The 19419-nt window shown below is 54.2% G+C and overlaps 1 long non-coding RNA gene across 6 annotated transcripts; it reads right to left on the reverse strand.

The window, feature by feature from the left end:
* Window positions 1-6129: 6129 nt before the first annotated feature.
* Window positions 6130-18948, reverse strand: LOC107505556. 6 transcript variants are annotated; one of them, XR_004955901.1, is made up of 5 exons: window positions 16273-18948; window positions 15355-15567; window positions 12927-14657; window positions 10419-12739; window positions 6130-8933 (listed from the first exon to the last, which is right to left on the reverse strand). It is a non-coding gene; the product is annotated as an uncharacterized LOC107505556 (long non-coding RNA). The 6 variants fall into 6 exon arrangements; XR_004955899.1 differs by lacking the exon at window positions 6130-8933 and having other exon boundaries at window positions 10223-12739; window positions 16273-16603; window positions 16683-18948; XR_004955900.1 differs by lacking the exon at window positions 6130-8933 and having other exon boundaries at window positions 10223-12739; window positions 16273-16337; window positions 16435-18948.
* Between the last annotated feature and the right edge of the window lie 471 nt (window positions 18949-19419).

Here is a 19419-nt window from a genome sequence, read left to right on the forward strand (position 1 = left end):
CTCTGCTTCCCTCATGGCAGCCCCTGGTTACGACGCACGGGCTGACCGCCCGGCAGACGGCAGAGCTGTTTCCCCGGGTGGATGGAGCACCTGGAAGCCACAGGGAACAGCGGCGCAGGTGTGCAGAGGACCTCAGCAGCCAGCCAGGGCCGTTCCTGCCCAGAGTTTGGTCTCACAGTCAAGGCCCGGGCTGCGGTGTCTCGGCCACTTCGGTCGAGTGCTGATCCAGCCCTGGGCTAGCTCAGTGACCCTCTCGAGCCTGGAGGGTAATGCCGGCCCCGCCGTGTGCACCGATGGGGGAGCTGCCTGAGCTGACGCAGGCGGAGCGCCCGGCACGGGCCTGAGATCCAGCCCTGTCTTCTTGGACGCTCGCCTGTGCACCAGGGTCTGCGCACCAGGACACCGGGCGGGCTTGTTAAGACACAGGTGGCCGGGCCCCACCCTGGCCGATTCTGCTGCAGTAGGTCTGGGGTGGGACCCGAGAATCTGCTTTTCCAGCGGCTCCCAGGGGCTGCTGGTGCCGCTGCTCTGGGACCCCACTTCGAGAACCGCCGATGAGGACCTCGTGCTTTGCACCAGGTCAGCTGCCCAGTGTGGGCAGTGCTGGCCTCGGGCCTCGATAACTAACCGCAGCGCGGTCCACGCCGACTGGAGTTCACCCCCGAAAACTGGAGAAGAGGCGAGGCCCACTCCTCAGGGGAGGGTGTTTGCTCCTTCTGCGAAGGGGACGTGCAGGGGGCTGGCGGCCTCACCTCACCCTGGCTGCTGCCTGGTGGGGGCGCCTGTCCCCCAGATGGAGACCCCAGGCCTGAATTCTGTTTTGTCCTAACCCCTGAGACCCTCTGGGTGGAGATGCTGAACCTGGGTTTGTGTTCTGGCTCTGCCTCCGGGATGGTGGCGGGTCATCCTCCGTGTGCCTGGGACCCAGGGCCCTGGCTGTCTGCCCTGGCTGGCCTTTCCCCAGCCCCATGTGACCCTGGTTACATGACAGGGACGTGGTTTCCTTTCTCATCTCTTGGCTCAATGACAAAGGGCTTCTGGAGGGCAGGCCCAGGTTCGATTGAAGCCCACGGCCTAGAAGATACTAGATACTCAGACAGTGTTTGATGAATGAATGAATGAATGAATGAAAGGACGCCTTCTCCGAAAGAGTCAGCTGAAAGTGACTCTTTGCATGAATGCGTGGTTTGGTTTCAATCTCCTTTCTTGTCTCTAAGAAGGAGACACAGAACCGCAGGCCCGCCTGAAATGACGAGGGCCAAACCTTCCCCTGACCTGCAGGTCAGCTCCAGGAAGCAGGTGAGTTGGAGGTTATCGTCCCCATTCTACAAATGAAGAGACTGTCACTGAGGGTGGATGTGACCACCTCAGGCCGCTGGCTTCTCCCGTGGACAGAGGCGTTGTCTGAGTCGGCGAATGTCAGGCGAAGCTGAAATCTGACCAGCTGCAAAGAAGGGAGTGATCATCTCTGCTCTATTGCTGAGTCTTGAGGCATGAAAGGCATTTGCCTATAACAGGTCAGGGTCTGGGCAGCAAGGGCGTGCCCAGCGGAGGGAACAGCCCGTACGAAGGCACAGAGGCAGGAGCCGCTGCTCAGGGAAAGACGGTGAGTGGTTTCGATGTGCTGCAGCTTGGGTGTGACTCCTCGGAGGGACGTCCAGGTGGAGCTGCGTGGGAGGCACCTGTGAACCTGGAGGTCAGCGGAGCTGGCTGGGTGGCAGCAGAGGGCTGGTGGACTGCCCGGGAATGGTGACAGGGAGAAAAGAGGTGAGAAGCCAGGACAGAGCCCCAGGAGGTAACAACATTCGGGACTGGCCAGGGCGGGAGGCGGGCGGGGTCTGGGAGGACAGGGGAAGGGAGAAGGGACATCTAGCATCTAGGTTTAAATGCAAAAGGGAGGCCAGGGCCGGCCAGGAGCCCGCGGGTGAGGAGCAGGGTTTTTGTTTGTTTGTTTGTTTGTTTTAAAGTTGGGGGGCCTCTAAGCACGGAATGGCAGTAGTCCCCTTTTCCACGACTTGCTTTTCGCAGTTTCAATCACACGCAGCCAACCACGGTCTGAAAACATTAAACGGAAAATCCTGGAATAAACAGTTTATAAGTTCTAAGTTGTGTACCATTCTGAGTGGTATGATGAAGTCACACGCCGCCCCTCTCAGTCCCTCCCGGACGTGAATCGTCCCTTCGTCCTGGTAACCACACTGTGTCAGCTACCCGTCCCCTAAGTCACTTAGTAGCCGTCTCGGTTATCAGAGAGAGAGAGAGAGAGAGAGCAAATTTACATCACTTTTATTACAGTATATTGTTATGATCGTTCTATTTTATTGTTAGTTATCGTTGCTAATCTCTTGTTTGCCTAATTTATAAATTACACTTTATCATAGGTACGTATGCAGAGGAAAAAACATGATACGTATAGGACTCAGTACGTGGTTTCAGTCATCCACTGGGGGGTCTCGGAATGTGCGCCCCGCGGATAAGAGGGGACAGCCAGCCGTAGCCAGGGATTTTTTATTGCCAGTGTCAGGAACCCAATTCATAGTCACTTAGACACAAAGAGGAATCGTTGGCTGGTGGAATCCTCATGGAAGATTTGAAACCTTAGGGGAAGAAAAACTTTTTGCTCCTCCCTTAGGCTCTGTGGCTGGCCTGAGAATTAAACTGACATAAGACAGATCGACAGGCGAGAAGCATACACTCTCTTTACAATGTTTTTACATGTATGCGGGAGTCCTCGAAAGAAAAACGAAGACCCCAAGAAGCCAAAGGCTTATGCACCTTTTTTAAACAAAGAACAAAACATTGTGAGAAAGTGACAAGATGCAGGGCCTTAGACGCGGGGCAGTAAGTTGTGGGACAGCAGAGTAGGAAATATGGGGGGGGGGGAGGGTGGGGACTAACAGGAAATAAAGGTTCCTTCTGCAGGCTTGTTCGCCCAGATGCATTTAGGCGTCGACTCCCAGTCTCTGGCGCAGGGACGGCACCTTTCCCATGGGAAACTTTATGTCCTGCTCTTAGGTCGAAATGGGAGGGCAGAGAAGCCCTCCTGCCCGTGCAGCTGAGCAGAAGCCTTTGGCTCAAACTAATCAGCATATCAAAGGGGCGTATTTTGGAGAGGCATGTTCCAAACCGCTTCAAAACCAAATCTTGGGGAGGGCAGAAACACCCCAAATGTGGTGCTCAAATCCCCCCCCCCCACACGCACCCCTGCCTTTTATCATATAGGGAGTCGTGACCTCTCCCTGGAGACCAGCTTCTCCCACATGCTCAGAAATGGCACCGCCAAAGGCTTCCAAGGTCCACCTGTAACATTTTCCACCTCTGGGACCCATTAAATTCCCTCGGTCAGCTCCAGTTTGCAGAGTCCTGGATCTGGGCTCCGATTGGTCCTCCTGCCCACACCCCACCCCCACCGCCAGAAGACAGCCAATCAGCTGGGCTCCGGTCGGGGTTCCGGTGGAGGCTCCGGGCCATGCCCCGAGGGCCTTGACATTGGTTCCCTGTTCACACCCCCCAGGGCTGATCCCTGTCGTCTGGTGTTGTAGGAAACTGAAAACCTGAGAGCCTGGGACAGGGGGAGCTGAGACTGGGCTGGGGGCCCGAGTCCCCACCATCCCTGGCCTCTCTGCTGACCTCTCAGAGGAGGCCACTTTACTGTTGAATCAAGTCAGTACCTTCAGGGGGATCCACCCCTGCATGCTGGGCCTGCCTCCTCTCATCCCCCCTACTGGGGTCCCCAGGGGATCAGAGAGAGCCTCTGGGGCCCGCTGTCTGGGAAACCCCCCAGAGCCTGGCGCAGGAAGCCCCTGGCGGGGGTGCAGGTGAGGGAGGCATTTGGAGCCAGGCGCAGGCTCAGCCCCTGGGACGGCGGGCGTGCGCGCTTGGCCTCCCCGCCTGTGGGGCCTCTGTTCTTCCTGTTGTTTGGCCTTTGCCCCCAGTGTGCTTTGGGGGAGACTCCAGCTGGTCGGTCTCAGTGCCACACAGCCACCGGCATGTCTCTTAGGCCCGGGAGTCTCCCCGGAGACTGGGACTGGAGAGAGAGAGAGGGAAGCGGGGAGTTGGAGATGGGTGGGGGGAGGGTGAGCGTGGAGGAGAGAGACGTGGAGGCAGAAAGAGAGAGGGGGTGACGTAGCAAGAAAGAAGCCCAGAGGGAGGACCAGAGGCGGGAGCGGGTGGAGAGGTGCGGGGAAAGAGTCAGGAGCGGGGACGGACACCGGACGGAGGGAGGGAGAGGAGACCTTGGGAGGGACCCGCAGACCCCTGCCCCTTGACCCCAACATGCACCCACTCCACCCCAGGCTCCTGAGGTGAACCGCGGCTGCAAGCAGCTTGGGTCAGAGGCCGAAGCGCCCTGGGCGCCCCCTTCGGCCCCCAGATCCCAGAGAGAAGGGAGTCGAGAGCTGCGGCTCGGGCTCGAGGCCCCTGGGGTGAACACGTCTGGGAGCTAAGCTCCCGGGCGGTTGCCACCCAATGGGAGCACACGCGTGCCAAGCGGGGGCAGTGTGTTATGGGGCTCAGCCGGGCCACACACCATGTGAGCCGAGGCTGCATTGGCTGCTGGCCCCGGGCTCCCTCCGTGCGACCAGGCACTCGGCGGTTGCCGAGGGCGGGGCTTTGGCCACAGGACCAGGACCAGGCGCGCCGTCGGTGCCAGCACGGGGCACCCGCATCGGCAGACCCCCTCGTTCATTCGATGCGCCCTCACTGAGCATCCTCCTGTTAAGGGTGGAAAATCTTCAAACGGCCTACTTCTGCTTCTATAGTCGGCTTGCTTGTTTAATGTTTAACCAGGGTATAGTTCTAGATGTCTTGTGCAAAGATATGCTAATGGCCAACTGATGCTAATGTTAACCAGGGTGTAGTTCGAGGAGATATCCTGTGTATAGATACGCTAACTTCTGCTTCTGTAAACCTGCTTGCTTGTTTGATGTGGTTTTAGGCTTTATAAGCTACTTCCTCTGGAAGCTCAGGACGGATCTCCTCTAACCCTGCGTGGTAGAGAGTCAGTGGCCGGCTGGCTAACAGAGGCTCACAGTTCATCTCAGTTGGCTCTGTGCGTCTTAGATTTGGTCGCACAGCAGCAACACCTGCGTATCCTACCCTCGGTCCCTTGTCCTCCCTTCCACATCTTCCACCCCCTGGCCTCCCTCATTGCATCATGGGTCATTTCTTCCTATCTCCTAGCTCATTCTTCATCATGTCTAATCTGCTATTTAAACTCTCCATGGAGAATTTAATCTTAAAAACTATATTTTTAGTATCTACAAATTCTATTTGGTTTAATGTTTAGATCAGCCTGGCCACTTTTGATGGTCTCTTGTTTCCCGCTATTTTATTCCATCTTTGATGTTTCTAAACCTTTGAGATTTGGTTATTGTCTTATATTCTGTATCTTATTGATGTAAGAATGTCCAAACCTGCAGAGAATTTTTATGAGTTTATTCGAGCCCCACAAATGTGAGCCCAAGAGACTGACACCAACTGCCAGGAAGCAAGATCTCAAATGTTCTGAAAAATGACAGTTCTGCAGTTTCTTTTATACATTTGGAATTAAGGAGGAGACCTAAAGAAGGTGATGGGACTTGGGAGAGAGCCAGGCCGGGAACGGATTACAGGGGGATGCTCTGTGAGCCTGGTTATTCCAAAGGCGTGTTTACCTAGAGGCACGAAAACCAGGACCGGACTTGCTTAAGGCAAAGACAAACCTTTCACAAAGGCAGTTCTAGGCCTGGGCATGACTGGCTGCTCCACAATCTGCCTGGTTAGGAGTTTATGGTCAGATAACCCTGTGAGGTTACTTCCTCTGGAGCTCTTTTCTTGTCCACAGTCTGACATTGGCTATCTGTAGTCTTTGCGGGGAAGCGGAGGAGTTAGGTCTAAATTTCTCATGTGTTTGACTTCGGCCGACTCTCACTTAGAGTGGCTTATTTCCATGTGTGTGTTGTAAATTCATAAGTCGTTACACAGTTTCCCAGTTTCTTTTATGCATTTAAAATTCAGGAGGGAGCGTAAGGAAGAGGACACAGAGGGGGGAGAAAGCCCGGCGGGGACTCTGTTCCAGGGGAGTTACGGTTCTCTGCTCTCTGGAGGCTGGTCACACCTTAGGAGGAGGAGCCTGGAAGGGGGGTTCGTTGGCAAAGACGCACAGACCCGTGGGCGGGCTTGCTTACGGCAAAGATGTGTCTTTCGGTAAAAAAAAAAAAAGTTATATAACTGAGGCGTGCCTGGCCCACATGACCTGCCCAGTGAGGGATTCACCATCTGTTACAGAACCCCGTTTTCATCCACACGGTAACCTGGCACTCGAGTTCCCGTTGGGAACCTCAGCTTCCTGTGCGAGTCACAGGCTGACCTTCTCCCACTCCACGTGGGCTCAAGGCTTCGTCCCCGTCAGGGAGACATTGTCTGCCTTCGAGGAAATGCCTTTCTTTTGTAGCGGCTGAAAAAATGACCCTTACTGGAAATTACTGTTTGACTATCGCTATGGGAACATAGGCCTTTGGTTAGAGGAACACAACATTCTAAACGAGCTTTCTGCTGCTGTACCCCCGCTTACGCACCTGACCTGTGAGCCGACAGGTAGTAAATAGAAGAAAAATAGACCTTTGTGTTCAGACAGAATGAAGGATGGGATTTAGGGCTTAAAAACCCTGTACCTCTGCCTTTCGGGGCTGCTGAATTTGGCGTCTGCGTATCCCTGGCAGACCCAGCTGGCTGAATAAAGAGCGTGTTCCCTGTAACTCACTGAGTTCTGGTGGTCCGTGTGTCTTTCGGGGGCTGGCGGCCACAACACTTTTCCGTTCCCTTCTCTCAGCTCGGGCTCCGCCAGGCTGGTCCTGTCCTTTCACGACTGCTGAGTGTGCCCTCCACACTCACACCCACTCTCTACACCTGCCCCTGCTCTGTGCCTGGTTCTGGCCTGGGCGGGTCCCCCAGTTTGAGAATTCCAACCGGCAGGTGCTTCCCTGCCTCCGAGCCTTTGCTCGGGCTCTCTTCCTGCCTGAGACGCCCTTTCCGGCAACTTGCAGTGTTGTGGTGCGATCAAATCTAAGACCCACGAGGCCAGTTGAGAAGAATTGTGAGCTCTCGACCACCCAGGGTTAGAGATCAGCCCTGAGCTTCCAGAGGAGGCAGCTTATAAAGCCTAAAACCACATCAAACAAGCAAGCAGGTTTACAGAAGCAGAAGTCGGCCATTAGCATATCTTTGCATAGAATATCTCCTAGAACTACAACCTGGATAACATTAGCATAAATTGGCCATTTGAAAATTTTCCACCCTTAACAGGATAGCAGAGTCTACCCTGAGCCCCAAAAGGCAGCGGCTGGAGGAGAGGAGAATGAAAAAATAGCTGAGAATTTTCCAGAAATGGTGCAAGTCATGAATCTACAAATGTAGGAATCGCAGCATATATTAAGCAGGATAAATAAAAATAATCTAAACCTAGGTATGATTTCACAAAACTGCAAAGGTCAGACACCTCCTCTGGGTGCCTGCGGTCCCTGCAGACGCCATGCTGCTCCCAAGGTCACAGCCAGCTCCTCTGGCCTCACGGCCTGGCACCGTGCAGGGTCAGGGACTTGCAGCGAGGGGCCACTTTGCTCCGCCCCCGGCCCCTGTCCTTTTCTGAGAACTACTCGTCTACCTTCCTCAGCCTTGTGGGCCAGGCAGCTTGCCCCTACCATAGCTCCCCACGCCAAATAGAGGTGGCCCTGCCTCACTGCCCAGTCCTTGGGCCTGGCTGGGGCCACTCCCACGGCCTATCTGCCCTCAGCCTCTACTGATCCCCTGTGGAACTGGCCAAGTCCTTAGCCTCTCTGGGTCTTGGCTTTCATCTCTTGAGGATGGAATTAGGCTCCCAGCCCCGCCTGTGGAAAGGGTTATGTGAGGACAATCCTGGGGCAGCTGCAGGGAGCGGCCCGCCCTGGAGAGACGTGTCCAGTCCTTGGAGGGGGAGGAAGGAGGCATGGCGAACCGAGTCCTCCTGGGAGTTTAAAGTGACTTCTTCCTGCCCCGAGGTCTTGGGTTGGCCGCAGCATGTCTGCAGGGGCCGGGGTGGCTTGGGTCTCCTGACGCCGCTCTGCCCTGCCCTCCTCCGTGGGAATGTGGATGAATCACTTCACCTCTCTGAACCAGAAAGAAGCGTAACCGTGGCCACCCAGGGTGTTCCGGGTGCGCCGGAAGCTCCTGGCTCGCACAAGGAACTCGATGCCTCCGACGACTTGTATTTTTTTTTTCCTTCATGGTGCTGTTTTTGAGACCAAATGGGATCACCCTGTAATGCTCAGATGCCGAGTGATATAGCATGCGGGGGGCTGAGTGGGGGGCTGCCTGCAGAGCTCCACGGTTGTTCTCAGGGCGCACACGTGCAGGGCCCGACAGTGGAGGTGAGTGCCCCGAGCGTGGCGTTCCTGCCCACGAACCATCCTCCGGTCTTCTCCTCTCTCGGCGGCTCCTCCTCTCGTTACCTGTCCAAAGTGTGCCTGACACGTCTAAAGAGCAGAACTCAAAACATCAGAATTTGGAGTAAGGAAAGGCTGATAGATTAAGAAGGCACCAACTGAGAAGATGGGAGCCCTACTGGTACCTCCTATCCATCTTAAGAAAGTACAGAGTTCGGGTTTCTTTTCTGTCCAGGGAAGAGGAAATGGGAGGGGCACACGGTGACTGAGCACCGCAGACAGCCGGGGTGCCAGCGGGGTCCGTCCCCACGAGCAGGAGGAGGAGGAGGAGGAGGAGGAGGAGGAGGAGCAGGAGGAGGAGGAGCAGGAGGAGGGTGCTACTTGCTGTGAGTCTAGCCGTGAGGTTCCTGCACAGCTTTGACCAGCAATGCATCTTTGATCAACAATACATACTTGTCTTATTTTCTCAAGCCTCAAGCTGATTCCTCTGATGACTAGGATATCTACGTGCAAGGCTCAGCAGAAGCTGTTCGCCTGAAGACCACGGGAACAAAGCAAGACATCGTCAGAGAGACCGAGCTCTTCATTCTGTTCCACTCTTTTTGGGATGACGGGTGCTTCCCCAGAATGTCCCATCTCACTGTGGGGGAGGGGTCTCTCCAGGTGCCCTACCGCCCCCTTCAAAGGCTGGGCACAGACCTAGCCCAGCCTCTTGTGGGCACCCTCAGCACCCTGCCCGAGACTGAAGGCTCAAGGCCAGCTGCGACCGAGGACCAGCGGCCTGAGCCTGGAGCTCTGAGGGTGGGTCCAGCGTCACTATCAGCTGTAATCCTGTGAGTCTCTCCCACCAGCCCGAGCTCTGACTCTGGCCATTTATTTATGGCTCTTGGCCACGGAGCTCCTATGAGGGCTGGCATGGCTCCAAGGCCTCCGTGCATCAGACAGGTGAGTCTCTGGGAAGCAGAACTAGACCCAAGCATGGGGAGGGAGCAGGACGACCATGTCACTTTGTACTCGCCACAGCCTCATGGGCTGGGACCGGGACGATCTGCATTTTGCAGGCGCGGAATGAAGGCCGGGCTGCCGCCAGCAGGGGCTGGCAGCCGGAGCTGGGCAGGGCTCGGGGGCGGGTGCCAGGACTCTAGGGCTCTGTGATGGAGCCGAGAGCCAGGCCTTTCTTCTCGACTGCAGTTTGTGCAGCGCGGCCCAGACCCCGCAGGACTGAGCAAGGCCCCCCATGGCCATGTCACATGAAAAAATTCCTGGACGAGTTTCCTCCCGCGGAGTGGAGAACCCCCCGGGGTCGTATCTGGCTCTGTTCGACTCCCCTGGTTCAGGCTGCTTTGACCTGGTATTTGAAGTAAAACAAAACCACCAGAAAATAGAAATAGTCCGCTAATCAACTTAAAAAATGGTTCCCCAGGAAAGGAGGACGAATGTCAGCGCGGCCTCGGGTGGTGTCGACGCTTCGGGAACCAAGAGAGGGCTTTAAGTTGTCCCCGGAACCGCCAACTCATGCGGCAGGGGGTGACGAGCATCTCTGTGCTGGCGGGGCAGCACTGAGAGGCCAGCTCTCCGCCCTCTGTTCCTGGGGGACAGGGACAGAGAGGAGGGGCAGAAACGCCAGAGCCTCAGACCCTCTAGGCCAGAGGAGGGAGGGGAGGGAGAGGCCGGAGGCCGTGGCAGCCCCCCCTCCCCGCCTCCCCATGCAGCTCTCCGCTTTGGGCAGGCCCAGGCTTAGCATCACTCGAATGCTCATCCTCCAGGGGACCGAAACTAGGGAGGATGCTCATCCTTCACACCACTGTGTCCTCCAGGGGACCGGGCAAACTAGGGAGGATGCTCATCCTTCACACCACTGTGTGAAGCGCTGGTTTCGGGGCGTGCAGGGCGGGTGCCCGGGGGGAGGGACCCTGTCGCCGTGAGGGCTCGTGTTTCTGCAGCCCCACCGTGGCCTCCCTCCCGCAGCCCTCCCAGGCCATCCGCCGGGCTGTCTGTCCACGCAGCTTTGGTCCTAACCGAATTATCCGTGCATCTGGCTCCATCTCTGGCAGATCCCCCCGCTCCGGACGGACCAGACCGGCAGATGAAGTTCCAGTTATGTTTCCATGACCCAGGGCTGGGTTTTCCTGGTGACGTGGGGTTTTTCTGAAAGTCAAAGAGGTCGACTCTTGCTGTTGCCACAGCGCCTTTGGTTCTGGGCACGTTCCAGGGAGACGCCCCCCCCCCCCAATCCTGTTGGCGGCGCCTCCTGGAAGCCCCAGGAATGTCTCAGTTTTGGCCACCTCTGAGTCGTTCAGTCCTTTGGGCTCTGAGCCCCCAGGGTCCCAGGGACAGTGGTTTGGGGTCACGAGCCCCTTTCTGGTCGCGGAGTGCTCTGAAAACTGTACCGTCACCCCAAACGCACAGGCTCGTCACCATCGTCACCATTGCCACCATCGCCACCATTCTCATTCAAAATAGCAACCTTGGCGCTGGATCCGTCTGGGCTAAAGTCCGGGCTCTGCCGGGAGCCAGCCGTGGGCTGTGGGCGAGTCCCCGGGCTCCCGAGCTTCAGTCTCCTCCCCCGCAGCACGGCGATGACAGTGGCCGTGGTCAGGGTGAGCTCTGAACAGGAAGGTGGTTGTTCGGCCAGGGCAGTGCCGGTCACGCAGCCGGGGCTCCGTGAACGCGCTGGTTGCAGCGGCTGCTCGGTCCCCCGCTCGTCACCCGTGTCCATTCGCGGCCCTTCAGTTGTAAGCGAATTTTCTAGAAGACTCACAGTTGTCGAAATAAGAGGGGACAAATGGGAGAGGTCAAACACTCACGGTAGTGACAACGCGTCTTTACTAAATGGTATGGGTAGGGCCGCCACGTGGGTGTGAGTAAATTTCCACGCCACTCCTGACGCCACGCATAAAACTCAACTCCCAGTGGACTCGAGATGAAAAAGTGAAAAAGGTAAAACAAGAAAACTTCTAGAAGAAAACAGAAGAAACTATTTTCTTTACTTTGGGTTATGCAAAGAGGACACACGAAAAAACGCTAATCGTGAAGGAAACGGTTGATATTTAGGCTGCGTTAAAATTAAGAATTTAACGTGTATTAAGGGAGAAAGTAATGGTAACCCGCCGAATGGGAAAAAAATATTTGCAGTATAAAATCGCAGCAAACGACCGTATCTAGAATATATAGAGAAGTTCTACAAATCAATATGATGAAGAGAACCGAAAAATGGACGGACGACTTCACGAAAGAAGATCTAGAAATGGCCCATAAACGATCGAGAAGATGTGCAAATGCGTCAGTCATCAAGAAATGAGAATTAAAAGTATAATGCCCTGTCATAGCCCGGTACCGCCACCAGCAGAGTGCGCGCGGAAGGACAGACGCCACGAGGTGCCGGCGAGGATGTGGCGCGTCGGGGACCCCCACACGCTCCTGGTGCAGGTGTGAGTGTGCACGGCCTCTTGGGAAAAGCTTTGGGCAGTACCTGCCAATGACACCTACCCTACGACCCAGCTGTTCCGCCCTGAGGGAGAGACAACAGAAAGCGTTCAGAGGTCCCCCCCAAATCGTGTACCGGAACGTTTACGGCAGCTTCATTCATAATGACCCCCAAACCAGAAACCCCCCAGAAGTCCCTCGGCGGAGAACAGAGACGTAAAGTGTGTTGTATTTACACAGTGGAACAGCACACGCCATCGAGAATGAGCAAACCATAATCACAAGACGGCCGTGTGGCCGAAGCTCACAACGGGACGGCGGGGAGACAAGCCAGGCGCGAACACGCCCGGAAGCAGGCGGCGCTGCCCGGGGTTTCAGAGGACCTCGTGATGGCAGGGCACGGGGGTGGGGACGGGGCCCAAGGGGACTTTCTGGTGCTGTTGCGGGGTGGCGTCGTCCGTGAGAATTCATCCCGCTGTGTACATTTTGTAGTTATGGAATCGTTGAATGAAAAAACTTACTTTAAAAAGTAACAGTAAAAAATAAATACAAAAAAAATGAAAAGTTACGGTAATCATTGAAAGAGCAACCCCGTAGCCTGTACCTGGAAGAACGCCGACTGATTGACAGGTTTTCCCGCACGCACCTTTACCTGGTTTTAGGGTGTACGTTAAGCCATAGATGTGTTGTTCCCCAATTCTTCATTTCTACGAAATGGAAAAATCCTCTCGGCCCCTGGAGTTGACTTGTGGCCCATGACGGTCGTCTTGGCTGGGCTATGGACTCACAGTGACCAATCCAACACTCCTCTCTCCACGTGCTGCTGTGGAGGTGTTTCGCGGGTGTGATTCGCATCCGTGATCAGTTGACTGAATGTAAAGGAGGTTATCCCGGATAACGTGGTGGGCCTGATCCTATTGAAAGAAAGGCCTTAAGAGACAAACTGGGGTCCGCCGTGGATAGCAGTATGAGCTCCTGCCCCAGAGTTTCCTGCTCGCCCTTCCTGGAGCTCCACCCCCGCCCCAACAGCCCAGACTTGAGTCATAAAGGGCCCTTCTGGGGCTTCCGGTCAAATCTGGCCTCAGGAGCTGGGGACATTACCCCAGGAGACTGCCTGCAGTGCGGCCCAGGTGCTCTCTCGATGACATATCACCCTCCGGACCTGGGATGTCTCTGAGCCGCTCTGGTCACATGTGGCTTTGGAGAGGGTTTCTTCCATTTCTGCCATGGCATTTAGATCCAGCTGGAAATGAGTCATTGATTAATCCTCCGCCTGGTAGACAAAATAGAGGGTGGCATGCTGTGGAGCCAGACGGCCGGAGTCCCCACGTAGCAGCTGTGTGACGATGAGCAAGTCACTTGACTGTGGCCTTAGCTCCCGCCTCCAGAGATCTGGATGAAATCACCTCCCTTAAACCCTCACTGTAAGGACAAAATGAGTGAAAATAAATACAAGGTGCTTAAAACACTGCCCGGCACGTGGGAGAAATGCTTTGCTAAACGTTAGCTAAAATTATTATTATTTTGCTTGTATTGTCATGAAGTATTTGAGAAAGAGCCAAACTGGCAGCAAGTGAGCTGTTTGCACACACTTCTGTCTTCCAGAAGTCTTCACAGCTTGTCCTCATGTGAAAATCGTGATATTTGGCTATGAAACAAATTCATGCGAAACAAAATACTGTTAAGAAATCTTGTGTTAGTCAATCATTCGAAATTTGAGGAACGGCTTTTATGGGAGTTAACAGTGTTAGGAAAAAAAAAAAAAGATCACATCTCGAATTTTCACCGTTATCATGTGGGGCTTCAACCTGCAGGTAGAAATTCAGCCTGTTAAAAAAGACACATTACTGGTTGCCGTTGGTTTTATTCCCAACCGACTCTCTCTTTCACCACCAAAGTAAGGTGAGGAACGTACAATTGACCCCTGACAGGTCCTCGTGAGGAACAAAAAGCGTGAAAAGACATCCATGTAGAACCTCTGTTGTCACAAGGACACTGCATGATCATGTGATGCTCCCTCAAAACTGACATCGACGTGGCTTTTCTTCTCTATATTGAAACAACAGGGTGGTTAATAAACACCCCCCGCCCCACACACACACACCATCTCCCCTCCTGGACCTGGGTTTTCAACGATAAACAGAGCAAAGTCATCAAACATTTCTGCCTCAGATAACTGGACAAAAAACGCGTTCCGTGGAAAGTTTACTGCATGGGGTGACCTAATCATACATACATTCCTAACTGGGTCACTGTGGGTGGTCCCACTCCAAGCATCTGACTTCTTTAAAAGGCTTGCCTCTGTCTTAAGCAAGCCCTGGCCATTGTTCCTGGCACCCAGGTTAACTCACCTTTGTCATAAGTGGAACCGCCTTCAAGAGGGCACGTGATCTCTTTAACTCGCCTGTAATCCATTCCCTGCCTTGCTTTCTCCTACCTCCACGTCATCTTTACGGTCTCTCCTTCATGCCAAAGGCATAAAAAAAGCTGCAAACTATTATTCCCCGGAAGCAGTAGTGTTCTTGCTTCCTGGCAATTGTTGTCAGTTTGGTCTCAAATAAACCCTTAAAAAAACTTGCTACAGGTTTGATTATTCCTTACCTCAATACATACGTACTGCCTGGAGAGAGGCCAGAGCTGAGCCATCCATGGTTTAGTCAAAATGTTTACAGGCTCCTGGCGTGGTTCTCGCTAAGCGGTTCCACCTGATGTGCAACTTACGTTCTGTGACCTCCATCCTCGCCTTTTGATCAAGGAATTCTGCCAACTGCATGTACTTTCTGAACGTAGTATCTGACGGTTCATCTTGGGCTGTGTACTCATGTCTGAGGGCTGCCATAACAAGACACCACCGGCTAGGATCTTAGACAGACAAGTACTGTTTCACAGTCTGGAGGCCAGACAGCCAAGACCCAGGAGTCAGCAGGGCGGGTCCCGCCCGAGGCCTCCCTCCTTGGCTTGCTGGTGGCCCTCTTCTCCCTGTGCCCTGTGCCCTTGCATGGTCCTCCCTGTGGGTGTCTGCGTCCTGATCTCTCCTTATAAGACCACCAGTCATAAATCGGTACAGCCCCTATGGGAAACTGTCTGGAGGTGTCTCAAAAAAAATTAAAAACCTTTTGACCCAGCAATTGCACTTCTGGGTATTTATTCAAAGAAAACCAAAACAATAATTCGTAAAGATCTGTGCACCCCTGTGTTCATGGAAGCACAATGTACAATAGCCAAGTTATAGAAGCAGCCTAAATGCCCATCGACAGACGATTGGACAAAGACGTTACGGTTCATTATATACAATGGAATAGTACTCAGCCATTAAAAAAGGTAAAATCCTACCATTTGCAACAACAAACGATAGGACCTAGAGGTTATTATGCTAAGTGAAATAAGTCAGACAGAGAATGACAAACACCATATGATTTCACTTATATGCAGACTCTAAGGAACAAAAAAGAACAAACTAATCAACAAATACCAGTCACATTGAAACAATGCCAGACCCACCCTAATGACCTCATTTTAAATTACTAACCTCTTCGAAGACTCTATGCCCAAGTACAATCCCCTTCGGAGGGCCTGGGGGTTAGGACTTCAGCTGGTGAATTTTAGGGGGAGGACACAATTCAGCCTTCTCAGCAACAGTGTGACCTAGTTTCTCTTTTCTTGCTAGAAGGAAGTGCTAAGTGGTGTCTCCACGGCTTGAACATCTTCTCTGACTTTAGCGTCAGAATGAACCAATTTTGTGCTGAAAAAAATTATTTTTTGTTTATTCCAGAAATAATCCTGTGGGTGAACTTGGAGAAGCCATGGGCTCTCGCCACTCCTACCCTAACTGGCAAAGTTGCTCCCTCACTGCACTGGGAGCCGGGGCCAGATGGATCCAGAGAATCATCACCGACCCCTTGGCGTCATCCTTCCGAGTTGTCCCTTCCCTTGCCAGCCGCTTTGCGGAAGCACCTCACCTGCAGATTCGCTGGCTCGGAACCTGCAGATCTAATCTCTGCATCCGCATCCCTCTCCTGCTCCTGTTTTTATGTTTCCAGCATCATTCTGAGCAGTGGGGTTGATATGTCTCGTTGCACCCCCACATTAGGCCGTAGAGCAGGGGTCCTCAACCCCTGGGCTACAGACTGGTACCTGTTAGGAACCGGGCTACGCAGCAGGAGGTGAGCGGTGGGTAAGCAAGCGAAGCTTCATCTATATCTGCAGCCGCTCCCCAGCGCCAGCATCACCGCCTCAGCTCCGCCTCACGTCATCAGGCATTAGATTCTCATAGGAGCACCTGACCCTGGTGCCAAAGAGGTTGGGGACCGCTGCCTTATAGAATCACTTTGACCCATGTATTCTAGCTCTGAGTTTTGTTTGGGGAGATATAATGCAATACCATAGTAACAAAGAACATGCAAATTTAACACATGTAAACTCTAACAGGCAAACAACATGAAAATACCTCAGTGGAGGCAAACTGGCTAGGACAGTCCCTGTCACCAGGTGCAACCCTCCAGGACAGGACGTCTAATAAGAACATGGGGAGGTTTCTATGAGCCATCATTCTCATACTTACATTGCACATTTGGTGAGATTTTTGTAAAAATATGGATTTGGCTCTTACCTCCATCAGGGCAAACCCCCCGGAGGACCCCTGGGTGGACAACTAGGTATCTGCCTAGACTCCACGTGGGGGAAGCTGTGCTCTGGCGACGGGAGAAAAGATCTCGCGGGGTCTCCGCCCGGGGCCTTCTGCTCTCACGGGAAGACGGGCAGCGCCCCCAAAAGCGAGGCTACAAAGACAAAGCAGCGGGGTGAGCCCGGCCTTTGGCACCCAAAAGACCCAGGTCTGATCCCGGCTCAACCACTTACTAGCTTTGTTGCCCCGTCACCTCTCCGAGACTTGGTTTCTTCCTCTGTGGGTTGAGGGCGAGAATATTTTTACAGGGGTTCAGAGATGACGTACACCAAGTCCCTGACACAGAGTAGATGCTCAGTGCGACCCCGCCCTCTGCGGGCACTTGCCATTCTGAGGCCCTGAAACCTTGCCTTTCTCAGGGGAACAGCCCACCCAACTGTGTGGGTCCCGCGGGACCACCTGTGCTTATAGGACACCGCAGCCTGCTGGTGATTGGTTGGGGGGCGGGTCCTTACTAGAGCAAAGCCAATCGGAGCCCTTTCCTGGGAGTTCATCCGCACGTGGTGAAGACTGCACTCTACAACGAATGCGAGTCAAGCTGGGCGGCCGGAGAGCCGGGAAAGGGCTGCGGGGCCTGGACTCCTGCTGTGGGTCATCTCAGAGGCCCCTGCAACTCCCCCGTCCGCTCCATGTTTCGGTTTCGCTGCCCATCTCTTCCACATGCTCCAGTAGGACCCCCCATGGCGGCCTCTGCTCTCACCCCACCTGGAGGCCACCCTCCTCATTTGTCACAATCTTCCTCCCCACCTCCACAACACAAAAACTTTAGTGAATGGCCTCAGTTTTATAGGAGATTCACGAAGCGAGATGCCACCTAGCAGTTCTCAACTTTCCTCTTCTTTCCCTAACTTCACCCCCAAACACACACACACACCGGGCCCCCGTCCCACGATTTCGCCTCCCCCAACGCCACCTCCCGAGTCTCTTCCTTCTACGTTTGCGTCCACATACACAGATTCAGCTGCACAAAACTGCAGAAGCGAGTCCCAGAGCCCTCACAGTGAGCACCGATGGGTCTCTATTCGCCTGACACCCGACCTGGGAGGACTTTGGGACACCCCACCCTCGGAAGCTGTGCAGGGTTCCCACCACGACCGGAACCTCCTCTGACCTGCAGCCACCTCCCCCTACCCACCTCACACTCCAACAGCTAGGGCTCTGCTTTCTGCTGGGCCTCGTTTGGGAAACCGTGTGGTGGGAAGGAGACCCTGACACCCCAGTCTCCAGAGAACCTCGATGGGCCAGGGCATTTGTTGTCTCTCGGGGTCAAACGCAGTTGGAGTCCTTCCCGCTTGGGTCTTTGACACCACGTCCTGGTGGCTCAGGCCCTCCCTTAGCTCCTGAAAGGTGAGAGTAGGGGCGAGACCTCTGGGGTAAAGCCCAGCCCTGCACAATGCAGGGAGCCAGTCCTGCGCTCTCCCCCCGGCCCTGGGGAGCCTTTTTTTGTCTCCGAATTTCTCTCCCACCTGCTGTGGCCAAGCCTGCCCCACAGGAAGGGTCTCAGGTTGCCTTCGAGATGTCCCACGGGTGGGGGCCGGTTTCGAAGACTGAGCCTGTCTGCCTCGGTGACTCCCAGGAGCCACCCGATTGTATCCCTGAAAAGTGGCTTTGTTCTCAGGCAACGGCCAGCTACCTTTCACATCCTTTTCCTAAATTAACCTCAGTGACAAGGACAGCGAAGGACATGGGTGGCCTCCGGGTCTCTGATAAAAGTCCACAGTTTCCCAGGAATGCTTCTTTCTAAACTGCCGCCCCCAGCCACTTCCTGTCAGGCCTGATTCTCCAAGCCGTCCCCTCCTCCCCAGCCACACTGCAAGGCTCGCTGCTGGTTTCTCTGGCCTGAGAAAAATCATGAACCCAAGCGACGCTCTCCCAACACTGGCGAGTCCCTTTTGAGGGCTGTTGGGCATTGGACCCCAGGGACAGGACTTTGTGACTTTGAGCCTCTGTAGACCCCCAGTCCTTCCCAGGGGTCTGTTGCTGGTGAACCCCTGAATCCTGTCATGCGGGAATGTTTTGGCGGCTCATTTCTAATGGCGACTCTCAGGTCTCACCTGCAGGCACATTATTCTGCCTCTGTGAGCTGGGGGTTAGCGCATTGGGGGGTGGAGGTGAGGGTGGTGGCTACCTTGCTGGGAACCACGCGGTGGGCCTGACTCCCCGGCCCTGGCACGTCTGCTGTTGACCTCTTTTCTGTTAAAGTCTGCCTCAAGACACAGTGTTCTTCTGGTTTAATTTTACCCCAGGATTTATCAGAAAGTTTCTTAACTTCCTTAGACCAAGTGATTTCACACAGCACTGAGCCAACGGGGGTATTTACACAAAGCCCGGGAAGCCTGAACCTTGCAACGGGCCCTGGCGAGTGCCCTGAGGATGTGGCCACATGGTCATATATTTTTGCAAAATTTGAGGTAGTAAGACAATTCCTGTTGTATCTGGTTAAAACCACTGTTTCTTTCCACCCGACCCCACCCACCCTGTCCACATCCCGTTTTGGTGAGGGCATGGGCATTTTGGAAATCTAGCTAAAGGGAAGTTGAGTCAGGGTGTATTTGGTTTGGGTTAAGAGGCATACATCTATGAATTTTGTCCTGGGTCCCCCTAAACACAGCCCCCCGTATGGTATCTTAAGACTAGAGCTCTCCAGGCCAGGTGGGTATTTGGGTAACAGGAGAGAAACATATGGTTTCAACAATGCGCAACGTTCAATGTTCAACAAAGTTTGAAATGTACAGAGCCAGGAGCTAGAGAGTGGAACATTCTCCCAAATGCTGGCATTCTTCCAAACGGAGCAGGTCAAACAGTGCATGGTGAACTGGATTCTCAGCAACACCTGGTCGAAGCTACAATAAAAAAATTCTAATCACTCATGCTGGAGGAAAGGTGAAATTAGCATTCTTTCAATAAAAA

This window comes from Rousettus aegyptiacus, unplaced genomic scaffold, assembly GCF_014176215.1.
Source record: "Rousettus aegyptiacus isolate mRouAeg1 unplaced genomic scaffold, mRouAeg1.p scaffold_m13_p_2, whole genome shotgun sequence".
Lineage (NCBI taxonomy): Eukaryota > Metazoa > Chordata > Mammalia > Chiroptera > Pteropodidae > Rousettus > Rousettus aegyptiacus.